Below are 18,109 nucleotides of genomic sequence, written 5' to 3'. Positions count from 1 at the left end.
AACGCTCCAAGTTGGACACGGCGGTTATGCGTATTTATACTTCCCCAAAGCAAGATGACCTTTAGCAGAGTTTAACCTCTGGAATATTGGAGGCCGCAAAATGACCATATGTCTATACTCTTTATCCCAGTGGGTACCTTGAGGTTTCAACGAAATAAGGGGCCTCCGAGTGGTCTTAGTAGTCGACCTACTGTATCACTAGCCAGTCAACACTGAGGTTGTGAGTTAGAATCCCGCACGTGGCAAGTGCAATCGACTCCAATCTTAATTGACAAGAATTGTTAGTTTTCCTACCGAAGGTCGGTGGTTCTCTCCTTGCACTCCGGCTTCCTCCACCAATAAAAACTGACCGCCATGAAATAGCACAATAGTGTTGAAAGTTGCGTGAAACACCAATCAATCAACTAAATAAGAAAGGTACGTTATAAATCTCTTAAAGCATTATCATCAAGGAAAAGACAATTAAATATGAAAAGATTCCCTTCTGTCACATATTTAAGAATAAAGAAAGAAAGAGGCACGCGAAGAAGAGTCCAAAATTATGCCTGTTATTTTTTAACATTGCCAAATAAGCGGGAGATTTGGCTAGCCATAAAACCAGGTTCAACCCACCATTTTTCTTAAACTGTCCTGTACCAAGTCAGGAATATGGCAGTTGTTATCAAATAGTTTGTTTTTTTATGTATTTTGGCGTTTGTATTTGTTGCACTTCAGTGTTTCTGTTGTTCCGTTGATTTCCTCTTATAGTTGATGTGTTTCCCTCGGTTTTTGTTTGCTGTCCGGATTTGTTTTCTCTCCATCGATTTATGACTTTTTAACAGCAGTATACTACGGTTGCCTTTATATATAACAAGGTCTAAAAAGACAACAGAAAAAATACACGCTAACAAAGAGAGAAAAAATACTCATTAAACAATCATCAGACCAATAAAAACACATAACCATGGCAGAAGGGTAAAACATTTGAAAGACAAATAACAAAATACTACACCAAAAACTAAAGATTGAACAATTCTAACCCCACTGAAAACCTAGGAAGAACTTATAAAGAGGTGCTCCGGGAGGGATGTATAATTAATGCTCCACGTATGGCACCTGCGGTGTTTCCCGTTAAATTTGATAAATTAAAGTATTGCAAGCTGTATTGGTCTACATGTACATGATGTTTAAAAGCCAAGTATATTTATGTATCTAAACGGCTGAAGAGCTTTATGACCTAGAGATAATAGTCAAATTCATATGAGGTCAACTTTGCCCGAGGGAGTTGAAATCTTAGTTTCTTTATAATTTAACAATTTCAGAACGTTTTTTTTATATAAATCATGTCATTAACGAAGGACTGACTACTGAGCTGATGATAGTCCCTAGCAAAGGTATCGACCCAGTGCTACAAAAAGTGAAAACAACACTTTCAAAATATCATGCGTCGGATATGTTCCAATTGTCGTAACTTCAATCCCGTCCCCTTTTCCCCGAATGTGGCCTACCTACTTAGACTTATCACAGGGTTTGTACTAACATGAGCAACATGATGGATGCCACATGTGGAGCAGAATCTCCTTACCCTCACGCTAGTCAAAAAATACATACATACATTGCTGAAATATAGACATAAAACAGCAGTGAACAAAGACAACAACACTGAGAGGATTTTTCACAATTTCATTTAATGTTATAAACCAGTAGGGGCTAATTCTCAGTTCTATACGTGATGGAATTGACGTCTGAGATTTAAATACGCATACTATTTTATAAAAAAACCAGAGTTGTGGATTAGATAGGTTGGTCCATATTTTATATGATTTGATTAGAAAATATTTATGCAATTGGACCCTGAAAGGCATTATCAGAAAACCACATACCAAATATTTTGCAACACGCAGGTGTTCCGGAAGGAAAAGTAAATCCTGTTTTACAAGATGACAAACAGTCCAACTATATGTATTAATTGCATCTTATGTGAAGCAACATACGAGGAAAGACAGACAAGACTATTAATACGACATGCAGAACAAATATCTGGTACCAATTGTCATTACGGTCGTTGCTTTACCTTTGCTTCAAAATCTCCTATGTATGAACCATTCTTGTATCAATGAATACATGATAGGTCTCGCAAGCTGTGGAATGTTTAATTAAGTTGGAGATATATATTTTATATGCAGTTTCTGTTGAATTTTGGGATTATAATTCTTCCATTTTTTAATATAATTTAAAATCAGATTATATTCCTTAAGACTGTATACAGGACCCCTGTCAGTTGGTTGTCTTCATAATAAAAAAAAAAACAACAAAATATTCCATTAAAGTTGTTTCTTTCTTTTATCAGGCGTATGCACATCCCTTCTATCTGTACACTTGGAGATACATGGTGGCATACGATGTCTTAAACATATAGACAATAACTATGCATTAATATAACTTGTCATACTAATTTTATTCTGTTACAGTATAATACATTTCAAACATGTGAAACAAAGAACCAATAATTGTTTAGTATCCAACACATATAAATCAACGATAAAAGTACGATGCAGCAGGAATACTTACTATGCAGGGAGTAATATGAAGGATATTAGATATCAAACTAATCGAAGCTTCATAGAGATAACAGGTTTAAAAATCTTTCATTCTTTTTCGTTAATTTATTGATACATGTGTACTTCAGACACACACACAACATGACTTCGTTTGTTACCTACAGTCATAGAAATATGTAGAATTTACATCATCTGTTCTTTTTCTTAGTTAAAATTTCGTATACTCAACACAAACTGACTAGTTTATTTTACATAATGATCGGTAAGGTTTTTCCATGATAATCGGTTAAAACAAGTACTTCACCAGCCGTGGAGGTTTTAAATTGAATATACATTTGAAGGTTTGAAGGCACGTATTTAATACACAGAGAATAGCTGGACGAACTTTAAACTTAAGAAAATGAGAGAATGAGAAGATTTGTCTTCGAGGAATAAATAAGTTAAAAGAATGTCTGGTACAGTAATTAAAAATTTGATTGTATACTACAGGTCACCGTTAATAGTAACATGTTTTTGAAATCATTTGTCCATACCGCAAGGTGATAATGCAGGTCGAACATTGAAATACCATGAAAATATAACTGTTTAAAGTTTAAAACCCCAAAGGGTGATTTGGATACTGTTTTTTGGGGTTAAATATTTGAAGACAATGAAATTGTCGTAATTTTTAAGGCAAATATTCAAAACCACATATTTTACATCTTTATTCTATTGTCGTCTAACTCTAAAAAAAAAGAAAACAAATATTGCTTAAGAACTAAAAACAACTATTGTATTATCTAGACAGGGTTTTCCCTGAGTCTCGTTTCTCTTTCGCTACCCATTTCGTCAACACAATATTTTTTCTCAACGTTCAACTGTTTTTCACCTATTAATTTTCCCATTTCAAAACAAATTAAGTTTCAATTTGTAGCGTCATTGTCTCATGTACATCTTGGATCTAACACACCATACTATAATAATTACCAGTGTAATTAATCCCACATATACTTTATAGTCGGCATTTTGATAGACAAACAATCAATATGAAGGACAATTTTTATTTACATTTATGAATACTGGAAAATTATATTGCAAAGGCAATACAACTTTCATATTGTCCTCTTTTGCTGATTTCGAAGTGTCAATATTGTATTTGTATCCATAAATAATAGCAGGTCGGCACATGTTTTCAATCAGTTTCGGTTCTTATATATTATAGGCTTTCAAATATTTTGAGCGCTCCTGATGAAGGTAAATCCAGAAATGCGCATTGGACGCATGCAGTTCATAAAGAGTTGTTTTCAGTTTTTTTGTTACGGTTTTAAATAACTTCTATTTTTAAGTTAGGACATGACTCTCTTGCTTAATTTTCTGTGCTGTAGGCTGCTTTTGAATTCAAATTTTCTTCATGTATATGTTATGACGTTCTTCTGTTCTTCATTAAGGTGGTACCTAACACTACAGGGAGATAACTCTGTAAAAATCAGCTAAACGTTTTAATTACGTTGTATTGTTAAGGAAATATTAAGCTTCTCAATGATCAAAATTAGTGTTTGTCAAACTGCTATATAACCAACGAAATTTTTCTGATAAAGTGGTTGGTTCAAATTTTTTGAAATTTTTATATTTTTGTCAAAGGGTCAAAGTAAACATTTTGTCAAAATTTTATGAAAATTAAACGAGCCAAATTAATATTAGTCAAGGTGTTGGGTACCACCTTAAGACAGTATTTGGTCTTATGTTAGGGTTTGAAATAACACATGTACCTATAATTGTATTAATTATGAGATGCTTCATGTTTATACAACATGCAGTTATCCTTACATTATTGTGTGAAATCAGACTCTATACATGTTGAGCATTATAAATTGAACATGTTTTCTTGAGAAGGTCAACTTTGGTAGACAAACCAATTCCGACAACAATGATTCTTCAAAGAGAACACATTAGTTAGAAAACCATCGTTTAGCTGTAAACACTAGATATTAACCAGAATAAAAGTCTTTATCGTGTTACATAAGTGTGTGTCAGATATCCGGTTTTAATTATATTAGAGCTTTCTTATAAATTGACGAATCACACGTAAGACTCGTTTTAGGGATCCTTTATTTTGATATATTTATGTAATCTTAATCGAAGCGTCATGAAACTTCGATTGTGTTTCACCTAAATTTTTGCCTATTAAGAACCATTTCACTGCATGCAGCGATACGTGTTAAACTTGATTTTTCGTGAGATATAGAAATGTCAGGACGTACGAAAGGTAAAAATATGATACCACCAGAGGGAAGTAGATAACTCTACAAAATGTCATTAATTTTGGGTCGTCAGAAGAAAAAACATACCTCTAAAAATAAGATTGTGCTCCCCCTTCCACCCCCCCCCCCCCCCCCACCCCCAAAATATTTTTTTTTTTTTTTTTTTTTGCATTATTTAACCTAAGAAAATACCAAGGAAAATAAATTGGCTTCCCCCCTCACACAAAAATTTAAATAAAATAAAAAAGAAATACATCCTAAATTCAAAATGTTCGACCCAAAAAAATAATAAATTGAAAGAAAAAAAAATTACCTCCAAATCATATTATGCCAATATGACAATAACTATATGTTATAAGGACTTTAAGTGTAGAACTTGTAAATAATGTCGATTTTCAAACTGACTACACTCGAGTTGTATGATCCAGCAAAAATTTATATTATAAGCCTTGAACTAACGTGTTGTTTAAATGAAAAAAAAAAAAAAAAAATTCACCAATTTATATTTGCCTATGCGCATTTGATTTTCGATATGTTAACTCCTTTTTATATAGAACAAGAGCAATTTGAAAGAAATGTACCTGACTATAGTTTCAATATTTAAGTAATGTATGATATAGTTTTGCATTAGTTAGTCAGACAATGGACGTTAAGTAACCAACAATCAATCAATTACATTAGTCAGCATATATGTGCTAAAGTTATACAAAGCTTCAGTACCCAATAGATGTGTGGTTTACATTTTCATAAGTCAACAATTATGTGCTATAGTGTTATGTAGGTCAACTACATTTGAAATGTATGATATTCACACTTACATCAAGAAGTAGCTATGTGTTAAAGTCCTAGAGAGATCCATTAGTTCATGTATGTGTCTGTGTGGTTTACTGTGTCAAAAGTTAGCAATTATGTGGTGTTTATATACATGTCAAGTCAACTACATGTACCTCCGTTATGTATGGTATTGACTTACATTGATCGGTAATAGAAATCTCAACTACCTTATACATATGTGACTATTTTATCGGTCAGCAACATTACTATACGCTGTATAAATCAACTACCTAATGCATATGTAGTTGACTTGTTGTTTTTTTTATGTGATTTTACTTTTTTGTGCTTTTTTGTTTAATACTTGTTTGTTTTGAGATTATGACACAGTGATGACTGCTGTACCCATATTGTGACTATTTTACCTATTATGTCTGTTTTGTTCACGCATCGTTGTAAATATAACGGAGGTTTAGCGCTATAAAACCAGGTTCAATCCACAATTTTCTACATTTGAAAATGCCTGTACCAAGTCAGGAATATGACAGTTGTTGTCCATTCGTTTGATGTGTTTTATCATTTTATTTTGCCTTTTGATTAGGGACTTTCCGTTTTGAATTTTCCTCGGAGTTCAGTATTGTGATTTTACTTTTTACTCTTTCATTAGTCAGCAACCTTGAACTATGGTCGTAGAGAGCTCCACTACCTTATACTCTTCATCAGGTATGTGCTGTGTACAGAAAAAGCTCCACTACCGTACGCATGTGTGGTTTATTGTAAATTAGTCAGCATCCATATTCCTATAAAATTCTCAAACGCACGCACGCACACACACACACACACAAACACACGATACATAAGATGCAAGATATTATTTTAGTATTTCACTGAAATTTGTCACACTGAGCTAACATTAGCTGAATTTTTGTTCAACATTTGAGTGTAATAATTTTATTTGTTTGTAAGAGCTGCAGTGTGTATTAAACAAACAGGCAACAGTAAGTTATCGATGTTAAAATTTAAAAAAAATGTCATATTCGGGAACGAGACACTTTCGGTTGAAAGGTTATTCGTATATATATATATGAAAAAACAACTCTTTGGGTGAATTATTTGGTTTTGTGACATGAATGGTAATTTTTCTATTTTTCTTCAAATGAGCTACTTTCTGTGTTTTTAAAGGAGTGCATGAACGTGATGTTTTAGTCAAGTTATAACACTAATCAATCCCTTTGTTGACCACTTGTTATAGAAAAAGCAAGGAATCTGAGGATCTAACGCCAGTGCACAAACTTCCATACCAGAAATAATTATCGCACTGTATGTCTTTCACCCCTAAGACTAGTAAATATTGAAAGAACGAAACAAATGTAAAAGGAATGTTTTTTCACCTTTCCATAGCGCCTATTGTATTACTAAGAGAAACTGGTTTTCTTCCGACCTTTTTTGGTTGGATACTTGTTTTTGTCGTGTCGTGTATAGCACTATTCCAAAGCTAAATGCCATCGTTTTCAGTAGTTTTGTCCACTTAACGAAGTTTTTTTCTGTGAATTAAGCATTCTTAAAATATTTATCCCCGGACAAAAAATCAACAACCAATCAAGTAATCAATTTGTCCATGTTGTTGTGAAAGGAAGAAAATGAATACTCCATAATTGGATTGGACACATTTTGTTCTTCGTATTACATGTAAATATTTAAATTATTTGAAACTACAAGCATATTGGTTTTGATAGCAGGCAACATAGAAAACATCGAACAAGATCTGTCCCATCAAGATTTTTGGGAGGGAACACTATTCAGTATCACATAGTTGGCTCCCGATTTTGTAAATCCCAACAAAAAATATCACCGCGACAATTTATTTATAAGTATCTGAACGAATCACAAATCCTCCTCTAAATATTTGCTTCTGAAAATTGAAAAGTTTACCTATATTTATTAAGATACAAGTTAAGATATGCAGTTAATACTAGGAAAAAATACACATGTTGACTTTACGTGTTTAATTTTGTTTCCCATTCATGTTGACAATCCTGTTTTCAAATATTGCGTATTCTCAAATTTTCAATTGTATAGCAGATATATATATTTTGCTCATAACTTCTAATCAATTCAACATTTTCAAAACGCCCAAACGTGTCCTGTTTAATTTATAAAAGTTTGAAACACAAAGAAAGAAATACCTTTTTACCGTCAGGCATTTTATGGTAATTTTATGGATAACGTGATTCATCGTAGGTCTTTAAGGAGTCCCTTTACAATTAGTTTTAGTAAAATCTACCGGCATTAGTCAAAATCAGTTGCTATTTAATCGTTATATGAAAATAATGTTTGCAAAATATTTGTTATTATTCGTACTAAACCAGATACTATCAAGGTATGCGACAAATAGCTCTAATTAAACATTTTAAATAGGAACGTCAACATATCGGTTGACGTAATAATGTAAGACAGTGTATTCTCCGTTATTTATATAAAAAAAGTAAAAACAAAATCACCGAACTCCAAGGTTAGTCCACAAAAACTTACAAACTGAGTATTGACTTGACTATATCAAGCAACAAAAGTTGAATGTTACAGAAACCGATGGTTTTGAGGTTGTTTCGACTGTCGTTGATAACATTATTATATATTCTGCTGAACGTTATGATTTTGAACTGGATCTGGATTATGCAGAGGAGCGAATATATACCCTTACTGTCATCATCCTTTTGTCAACTAATCTAACAATTGAACCTTATATTGGACTTGGTTTTCTCAAAGTTTCTGACAGACGATCTCTTCGGGCAAAGGTTTACGAAAATAAGAACAAAATTGACGTCTTAAATTGTCCATTTAATACCTACCCTAACGAGGACTTGAAAGCAGGAGGAAATGTAGATGATGAAAATTTGGTGTACAGGATATACAAAAAAAAATGAAAAAGCATTACATTTCTTGAACTTTGGTTTTCGAAAAAAAAAAAGTCATCCGTAAATGGCAGAGATTTCGATGTCTGCCCTCACATCTGAAGTTGATACCAACTGTAACGGATGTTGAGAGGAGGAAATTTGTCACTGTAGTCATTCATTGAACTTGCGATCTGGATCTGAAATGGCACATTTACCTTTACAGAAGATATTAAATGCAGCATTACACTTCTAAATTCACACAACAGTTGTAATAATGCCCGATGAAAAAATTCGTCTTCGACTAATTACAAGAACATCCCTGGTAATAACATAGATAATGCTGTACGCAAAGATACAATAGTGGTACCATTCGGTGGCTATGTAATAATTAGAATAGGAGCCCGAAACCCAGGAGTGTGGTTCATGCACTGTCACATTGATAAACATATGGCGTTAATGCTGAATGAATCTTTTGAGAACTCCAGGCTACATATTCCAAATGGTTTACTAACATGTCACAGCTATTTGACGAAGATGTCAGGTGTCGTTAGCGCAATATCTACAGATAAAACAAGTTCTACAGGTATGATCAGTTCTTTTAAGTAAAAAGATCAGGAAGAGAATTTGAACCATTTTCAACTTTCGTCGCTCGTACCAGCTTATACTAACTATCTCAATACAACTTCTTTATTTCAAATTCGAATTTAGCAAATTAATAATAATAATAATAACAAATTCTTTATTTAACGAAGGTAACTCATTTAACATACAATTGTTAATCTCACACGAGGCCTTCACACATTAAAATGAACAATTAATACATATAACAATCAATGCATATAACACAATAATCAATAGAGATGTACACAATTACAAATGTATATACATAAGCATGAAAACAGACTGTAGAACTAGCATGGCAAGAATGTTCTTAGAAAAAAAAAAGTTTCTCTACTCATTTTGTTTTGTGAAAAAAAGATTAGCACATTTCACCTTAAAGCTTTCGATATGACTTGAATCCTTTATAACATTTGGCAAACTATTCCAAATAATTAGACCAGAATATTGAAAAGTCTTTTTGAAGTATTCAGACTTTGGCCTTGGTAAATGAAGATGTCCAGATGTTGTTGACCTAAGAGAATAACTATATAGATCACTGCACGCAGTAAATTTACTAGTAAGATAATCTGGCGCTAGTCCATTCATACATTTAAACATTAAAATGGCTTTAAAATATTTTATCCGTGTAAAAATGGTCATCCAATTAAGTTCTTTAAACATTGATATTGATGGATAATCAAAAGGTTTATTCAAAATTAATCTTACTGTGCGCTTTTGCAGCTTATGAATCCGCTCAATGTTGCAGTTTGCGGTAAAACCCCATATGGTGCAACAATAATCAATTATTGGTAATATATAACTATTGTAAAAAAGGATAAGACCTTTGCGAGGCAAGTATCGTTTTAATCTATTTAGCAGGTATAATCTGCTTGAAAAAATCTCACATACTTTATCTATGTGAATTGACCATGACAGATTTTTATCTATATGGATACCAAGAGGTTTCTCTACTTCCACATTGTCAAATGAAGTCTGATTTTGCGATAATACACACAAGACATCATTACAATTCTCAAGTTTTCTCTCAGATCCCATAAGCATACATTTGGACTTCTTGTTATTTATTATCATATTGTTTTCAGCACACCATTCAATTACGTTTTCAAAGTCTTTATTTAAACAAGAGTTTAAGTTTGAAATAGATTTAGACGATATATGCAAAGTTGTGTCATCAGCATATAATTCAGACTCTGTGTGTTTTAATGTAAACGGGAGATCATTTATATAGATTAAGAATAATAAAGGTCCTAATATGGAACCTTGTGGAACCCCGAATGTTACATTATTGTATCCTGATTCAGTTGTTCCAATTTTAACCTTTTGCAATCTATTTGAAAGGTAGGACGAAAACCACTTAACAGAGTGATCATCACATCTATATAAATTAAGTTTCGATAATAAGATGTTATGGTTAACAGTATCAAATGCTTTTTTAAAATCTAGAAATAAAACAGCAGTGAAATTGCCTTTGTCAAATTCTTCTAACCATTTGTCAATTATTTTGATAAGTGCTGTGTGGCATGAGTGTTTTTCTCTAAATCCAGATTGTTGTTGTACTAGTAGTTTGTATTTAGTTAAAAATGAAAATAATTGTTTAATCACAGTCCTCTCAAAAATCTTGGACACTGTTGGTAAAATTGAGATAGGACGATAATTGTTAGGATCATCCTTATTACCGGCTTTGAAAATTGGAGTTAATTTTGCATACTTTAGAATATCAGGAAATATACATGTACATAACTAAGGTTTATAATATGAGTAAGAGAATCTACAGTTATTGATTTTGATACTTTTAATATTCTTGGGCCAACTCCATCGGTCCCGGTTGATTTAATAATATCTAGATTTGTGAGATATTTAAAGACATCACCATTTGAGACAGTATACAGTGAAAACAACGTGTCATCATTTATTTTGGATTTCACATAATTGTTTATTTTCTCTGATTCAAAGTTAGAATGGGGATGTGGAATAAGTGTTTCTCCCACTGAACTAAAGTGATCATTTAAGCAGTTTACAATGTCAATTTTATCCGTAAGATTCTTATCTTCGTATATTATCATATCAATATCATGATTCGTTGTAGAGTTAAGATCTTTTAAATGTCTCCATCGAGTTTTACAGTTTTTATCATTATTGATGGCATCCATAAAATACTTAGATTTTGAAGAACGAATCAATTTATTTGTTATGTTCCGATATTTCTTATAATTATCCGTATCTTTCTTTTTATGATAATAATCTCTCTGGTAAGCTGATTTGCATATTTCATCTGTATACCACTCTGGTTGATATTTATTTTTTATCCGTTTGGGTACAAAAGGGGCATGTTTATCTAAAACATTAACAATAAGATAATACCACATATCAATTGCTTCATTTGGGTCACTTATTTCATGTAACACATTAAATGGTTGTTTAAATTATAAAAGTATTCCATACGGCAATATCATTTTTTTAATTTTGCGAAATTGCAGCTACTGCGATTTGATTTGTGCAACGTTTATATTGATTTCAATCATTAGAAGTCGGCTATATAATTATAATGTGTGATTGCCGATGATCTCAGAAGATGGTTGGCTGAGTTTAAGGGTCATAACCTTGATCAGCTCACTTGATTAATAGAAATGTGCTAACAGATGTTGACAACAATATAGAATGTGGAAGGCATTCGAAGGGAATGTTCGTTGATCAAAAAGAAAAAGGTATTTAGTAATCACCAGAGGAACAGATTTTAAAATAGTTACTCGCTGATTATCGGATAAGATAAGTAGAAAGGGTGTTTTCCAAGGTGAAACTCATCAAGACTAGTCACCGTAGCAACATAAAGACAACAACACTCAACCGCTTACTGAACATCAAGCTTAACTGCACCAGCATCTTGTTTGATGCACTACTTGACAAAGTCACAAACCAGTTCTTTCAGAAAAAAGACAGAAGACTGCTTCAGTTTACACATTGACTCTAGTGCAATTCATTGACTTTATTGTGTAATTTATTGGCTCTATAGAATATTTAGTCTTATGTAATATGTTTGATGTTACAACATTGCTTTGTATTAATTTCTTGATTGATTTTATTGTGCTCTATGATTTGAAACTCAATATTTGAAATCTCTTGTCTTGTGTCATAAGTGGGTTTTTTTAAGATACTGCTCTGCTTGTATGATTTTTAGTGCTTTTTTAAGATACTGCTCTGCTTGTATGATTTTTAGTGATTTTTTAAGATACTACTCTGCTTGTATGATTTTTAGTGCTTTCATTTACCACTGTGTGTAACATTATTCATCTCAGTATTGCATTATTAGACATTAGTGCCAGTTTTCTTTTAATTAAAGAAATTATTAAGTTTTTCCACCTGATCATATGTTTTCTTGATAATAAAATATTGTAAAACATTATGTTTTTAAAATTTTATTGAGAATGTAATAAATAATAACAAACTGAAAGGCACAACATTTATGTTTATTTAAAAAAAAGATCTACATTCTGTTGTCGTGCTTGGGAGTTTTCAAATCAGTACCTGCAATGAAAAAAAGTTGTCAATAAGAAACCATAGACATACAAAAAAAGAAGGAAATATACACTCAACATACTATCATGGTGCCCTAAAAAAATATACAACGCCGCACTAAAGTGCCCTTTTTTCACTGGCACCCTTCTGCCCTCAGATTCAAGCTGGAACACTGTTATCCAATATCACCTATGCTCGGACTTTTCAATAATTAAACTATCACGATTGGATAAATCCGATAATTTACTGGTACCAATATATTTATATATCTTTGTGACACTTTTTTAGTTTCTTGACACTTACATCTCGTTACACCAACATGACACAATGACACAGAAACGGAAAAAAACGAGGGACTTGAATACGAGTATGTTAGGATGAAATTTTTACACATAATTTGGAATAATTTTTTTTAATAAAAATCACGAAGATACCAAAATATAAACGAAACTTATAAAACAAAGAATTGACAATGCGAAGGCAACAAAAAAAAAAAAAACGAAAAAAAGACGGAGGGACACACAAATATATACAACACACCACATTAACATAAAAGACACAGATATGGATAAAAGGAATGCTTTGTTCAAATGATTATATATGGCGTGATGTATACATATATAGATAGAATATGCTTATTTTTATAAGATTTGTTTTTCTCGTTTGCATTTCACCGACAAATGAAATATGATAATGTGAGGCCCTTAGGATTCTTCCCATGACATCTTAAGGTTTTTGTAACAAGTGATTATTGATAAAGTTAAAGTACGCTTAAACGTTAAACAAATAAAAGAAATGACTGAGTAACCCATAACATAACCGGGGTGATCCCAGGTGTTCTTGAAGGGTAATCCAATCTTGTCTCACATAACTTATTTGTACACAACATGTATTAGCCCCTCACAAATATGAATATTATATAAGGTACGACATGTCATTATGTCTTATTGTATGCTTTAAATCCAATGTGACGTGTCTTTTCTTTTGTATTGATTTAACCTCGGATATACGTCTTTCAAATCATTACAACAATATATTTCTGATTATTCAAATAATTAGCGTTTTTTCTTAGCATGTACCATATGTGTATGAATTTCAAATCTTTTAGGAAACATCATTTATAAACAATTTTTTTTCTTTTCAAACTATAATTTAAAATCAAAGATACAAAAGAAGGAAATGATAAAACTGATGATGTACCGGTATTTCTTTTATATTTTAGCTTCAATGAATATTTACCTAGCTGTTTTTGTCGGATTACTTACAGTTTTAGTACTACTTTTGTTTGGGTATATAATTTGGACTAAGAGAACAGTATAAACTACCTCCAACGACAGAGAAATACCAGCGAGAACATAGTATTTTTGTTAATAATTAGTTTGTTCATGAGGTTAACTTTTACCTAGATAATGTGTACGATTTGCAAAGTTTAATATAGTAAAGCTGATATTTTCTTACAAATTACATGTCATCTCTGTTTATTTAATCCAAAGTAAATCTTTAAAAATTTAAACTTATGCTTATGATTTATATATGTTTACGCCAATAACAAAGGGACGATTCAAATTTTTAGTTTACGGCAAATGAAGCTATATTTATATCGGGTAAATTCGAATTGCTGTGATTGTATGAGTAGTGTATGTTATAATATATAAAAAATTTAAAAGATGGCACAATAAAATGTGGACCGTTTAACAATATGAGCTAAATTAATTTTGTAAAATATTAAAGGTTAATAAATAAATTTTGTCACGCAAAGGAGAATTCTTCTACATCTCGGGTTTCATTTGTAAATAACGTAAACACATTTCAACATAGTTGCCTTATCGGAACTTACATGTATTTGTTAAATAGTTAATTAAAGCATAACTGAATATGTATTACTAGAACACACTCTACAGTTATTAAGACTAACGCTTCTACATCAAACCGTAACATATGATTTGGCAATGTATAAGGTAAAGTTTTTTACTATTTACTATTTATGACGTCCTTACACTTAATCCATTTGATGTGTGATGACTGATATTTTGTCTTGGTTACACGATTTTGTAGTCTTTGTTATTTGTTGAACTAACCTTTGCTTATAAAATCTATCTGTTTTACACCAAGTACAAAAGTAAAATTAGGATGCACATTTGTTGGACTGTAAAGATATAGTATACTGTTAAACTCAGGTATATTCGAATTGCTTCTCATCGAAATGAGAATATGATAGGATAAAATATGGAGCGTGAAAAAAAAGCCTAAGTGAGTATTGTAATTAAATTAAAAAAAAAAATCAATCATGTAACGAAAAGTAGAAATCGCATACATCTCCAGTTTAATTTTTAATGAAGTAACCTTATGACAACATCGTTGTTAAATGAAATCTAATTGTGAGTTAACTTTTTTAATAAATGAATCGTGACTGAATATTTAATGCTAAACAGAAACTACCACACTGGGCTCTCATTCTATCGATACGTATATTTTAGCATTGCTAATAGTGGACTGCTAGTCCATAAATATATCAATATCCCAGTATATCGGTTCCTGCATAAAAGTACTGGAAATTTGCGACATAGGAGGTATGTTAACTGCTTTTATGTAGACACTAAAATCAAAAACAAAATAGCAAACTAACACATTGGCTAATCTTTCACATTTATGTTGATCTTATTAATATAACGAATGTAAGATGGACATGCTAATGCACAAAGGTCACGTGTGATGTTGAAATTTACATAATTGGACCTTAAATTACCATTTTACACATAGTGTTTAAGTATGAAATATAATAGTTTAGTTTTTAACATTTAAAAACACTACAATAACTAAACGTACAGTGACACTAGACATTTATTTTCAGTTTTATACACTTTTATACAAGAAAGAAACCAAATTAATATATATATATGATATAAACAGTGTCCTCTACAAAATAACTGAGTGGAAGCGTTGATTTGTAAACATTTTACTCTATTGAGTTTTTGCTTTTAATTATGGGACTCATTCTACTTGCATATGCATTAAAAAAATAGGAAATACTTGTAAATAAAAAAAAAAAAAAAAAAAAAGTTTAACAATTGAGCTCTGAGTAAACTAATCAAATTTGCAATACAATATTGCTAAAACAATCTTGACAAAACACTCGTTTCAATGAAAATGTTAATGTCTGTATCGGACAAAATTTCGTATGTTTCTGTATTTTCAAAAAAGCGCTTATCCCCGTAAGCAAATAAAGTACACATTAATATTTCTAATATCGGAAAGAAATGTGTATTGAAGGTACAATCACCTGCTAGGTCAATGAACATTCGCTTTGCTAAATTCATAAAGTCATTGCATGTCTATTTCATTTTGTATCTGGTTATTATTGTATATATAACCAAAATATACATGATACAATGTAAAAATAGATCTATATGAATACAAGTGAACAGCGGGCTTATTCATTTGACGACGATGCCTTTAAAGTACAACTTTAAAAGACAATCATGTAGAACGTATATCGGGCAGTATTTACCGAAAAAAAGGCATCATGACCATGCAAAATGATTGCATACAAACTGTGTTTTAGTACGTTCGACTCCTTGCTATGTCAAACCATATTCTGAACATTTGTTATTTGCTGCTCCTACTCTAAGCTTACCGTCGGATTGATGTTGAAATAGTGTGTCAAAGTGTAATTATATGTATCAATGTAGACTGATGTGATGTGATGCTAACACGTAAATACTCGGCTCAGCCTTTCGGTTTATTACAAAACATTATTAATATCCATGGCTTATTAACATGTATAAGTTTTGATATGCTTGAAACATTCGGCACTGGTTGTTCCACACAAAAGCATATTGGCCGTATAATCACCATCTTTACATTACACAGAACTATATATAGCAGTCTGCAACACACATCTAGTGAGAGCAGAGTATCGCAGCAAGATTTTAAACATCAAATTAAGAGACAAATTGTTATGTAAGACTAATATATATTTTGATTTAAAATATTTGCTGTTTTTTTTAACGTATTTTTGGCTAAAAATGCGAAAATGATATAATAGTTTCAGTGTTTTCTCTGTATATATTATAGTTATTAAACATTACGAAGCATATGGGCAATCACTCCTATAAAGTAAACTTGTTTGAAGATCTTATCTTACTGGTCACGTTTGTAATTTTAAGGTTCACTAAATCTCTTATAGTTTTCAAGGAAATAGGCAAAACAATTTATCAAAAATCTTTATTTAAAATTAATAACTCCTATAAGAAGTCGTCAGACTGATTTGGTGAAATAGACAGTACGTGGAGTTCAACATTCCTAACATCCTTTTCAATTTTTGTCAATTTAAAGTGGTTTTCAAGATAATAGACAGAACCTGCGTTCTATTTTAGCAATGTTGGTTGGAAAGCTGGATTACCATATATATATATGTTCATAAACTAAATATCCAAATGATGAGATGACTTGTTTAAAGATTTAACAGATGACGACAACGGACGACAAGTTATCGCAATATCCTACAAGACTCTTTGGCGAAGTTCATGAATGATGGCAGGCCTCCTAAAATATGAAGGCATGGGATTGTGTTAATATGAAATCAGGAGATGTGGTATAATTGCCAATTAGACACATATCCACAAGAGACATACTAAATGAGAACTTCTGTTTTAACTGTTTTACACTAGTCATTTTGGGGCCCTGTATATCTTGCTGTTCGGTGTGAACCAATGCTCCATGTTGAAGGCCGTACTTTGACCTACAATTATAAGTTTTTATACATTGTGACATGGATGGAGAGTTGTCTCGTTGGCACTCATACCACATCTTCTTATTTATATTCAACAATGCACACAACCTATAGCGCAAAGTAAGTTTGAAGGAATCCCAACTTGACAAAATGTGAAATAATTCAGTGGAGCAAACAACCGACCTGCGTAATTATTTGAATTAGTAGAATTAAGGGTATTGCATAAGGTCATATTTTTCTTTGACTGTTATTGACGTCTTTACACTAAATCTCTTGGAAGTTGGATGTGTACTGAATAATATTTGAGTTTTAGACATGTTAGATACATGATTTTGTAATTAAATATATATTTGCTATTGGCTTTAAACTATACTTTAGTAACTACAAGCACTCTCAGATTTGTACTGTGTATGTTTGTAGTTGTTTTTGTTCTTTGTATCGATCTACTGAGGTGAGCCCTTTTCATCTGATTTTTATAGTTTGTTCTTGTGTTGTGCTGTTACACAACTTCCACAGGTTAGGGGAGGGTTAGCGTGTCCGCAAACATTTTTAACCCCGCCAGATTCTGTATGTGCTTGTTCCAAGTCAGAAGCCTGTAATTTAGTGGTTGTCGTTCGTTGGCATTTATCATATTTGGTTTTGGTTCATTGTTTTGTAAATTAATCAGGCCGTTAATTTTTTCATTTGAATTGTCTTACATTTGTCATTTTTGAGCCGTTAATAGCTTACTATGCGGTATGGGTTTTGCCCTTGTGTAAAATGCCGTTTAGTAATCGTCTACATCATTTGATTACTAGT

This window comes from Mytilus californianus, unplaced genomic scaffold (genome assembly GCF_021869535.1).
Source record: "Mytilus californianus isolate M0D057914Y unplaced genomic scaffold, xbMytCali1.0.p SCAF_12, whole genome shotgun sequence".
Lineage (NCBI taxonomy): Eukaryota > Metazoa > Mollusca > Bivalvia > Mytilida > Mytilidae > Mytilus > Mytilus californianus.
The sequence above is the reverse complement of the archived record's forward strand: the minus strand, read 5'-3'. Positions refer to the sequence as shown.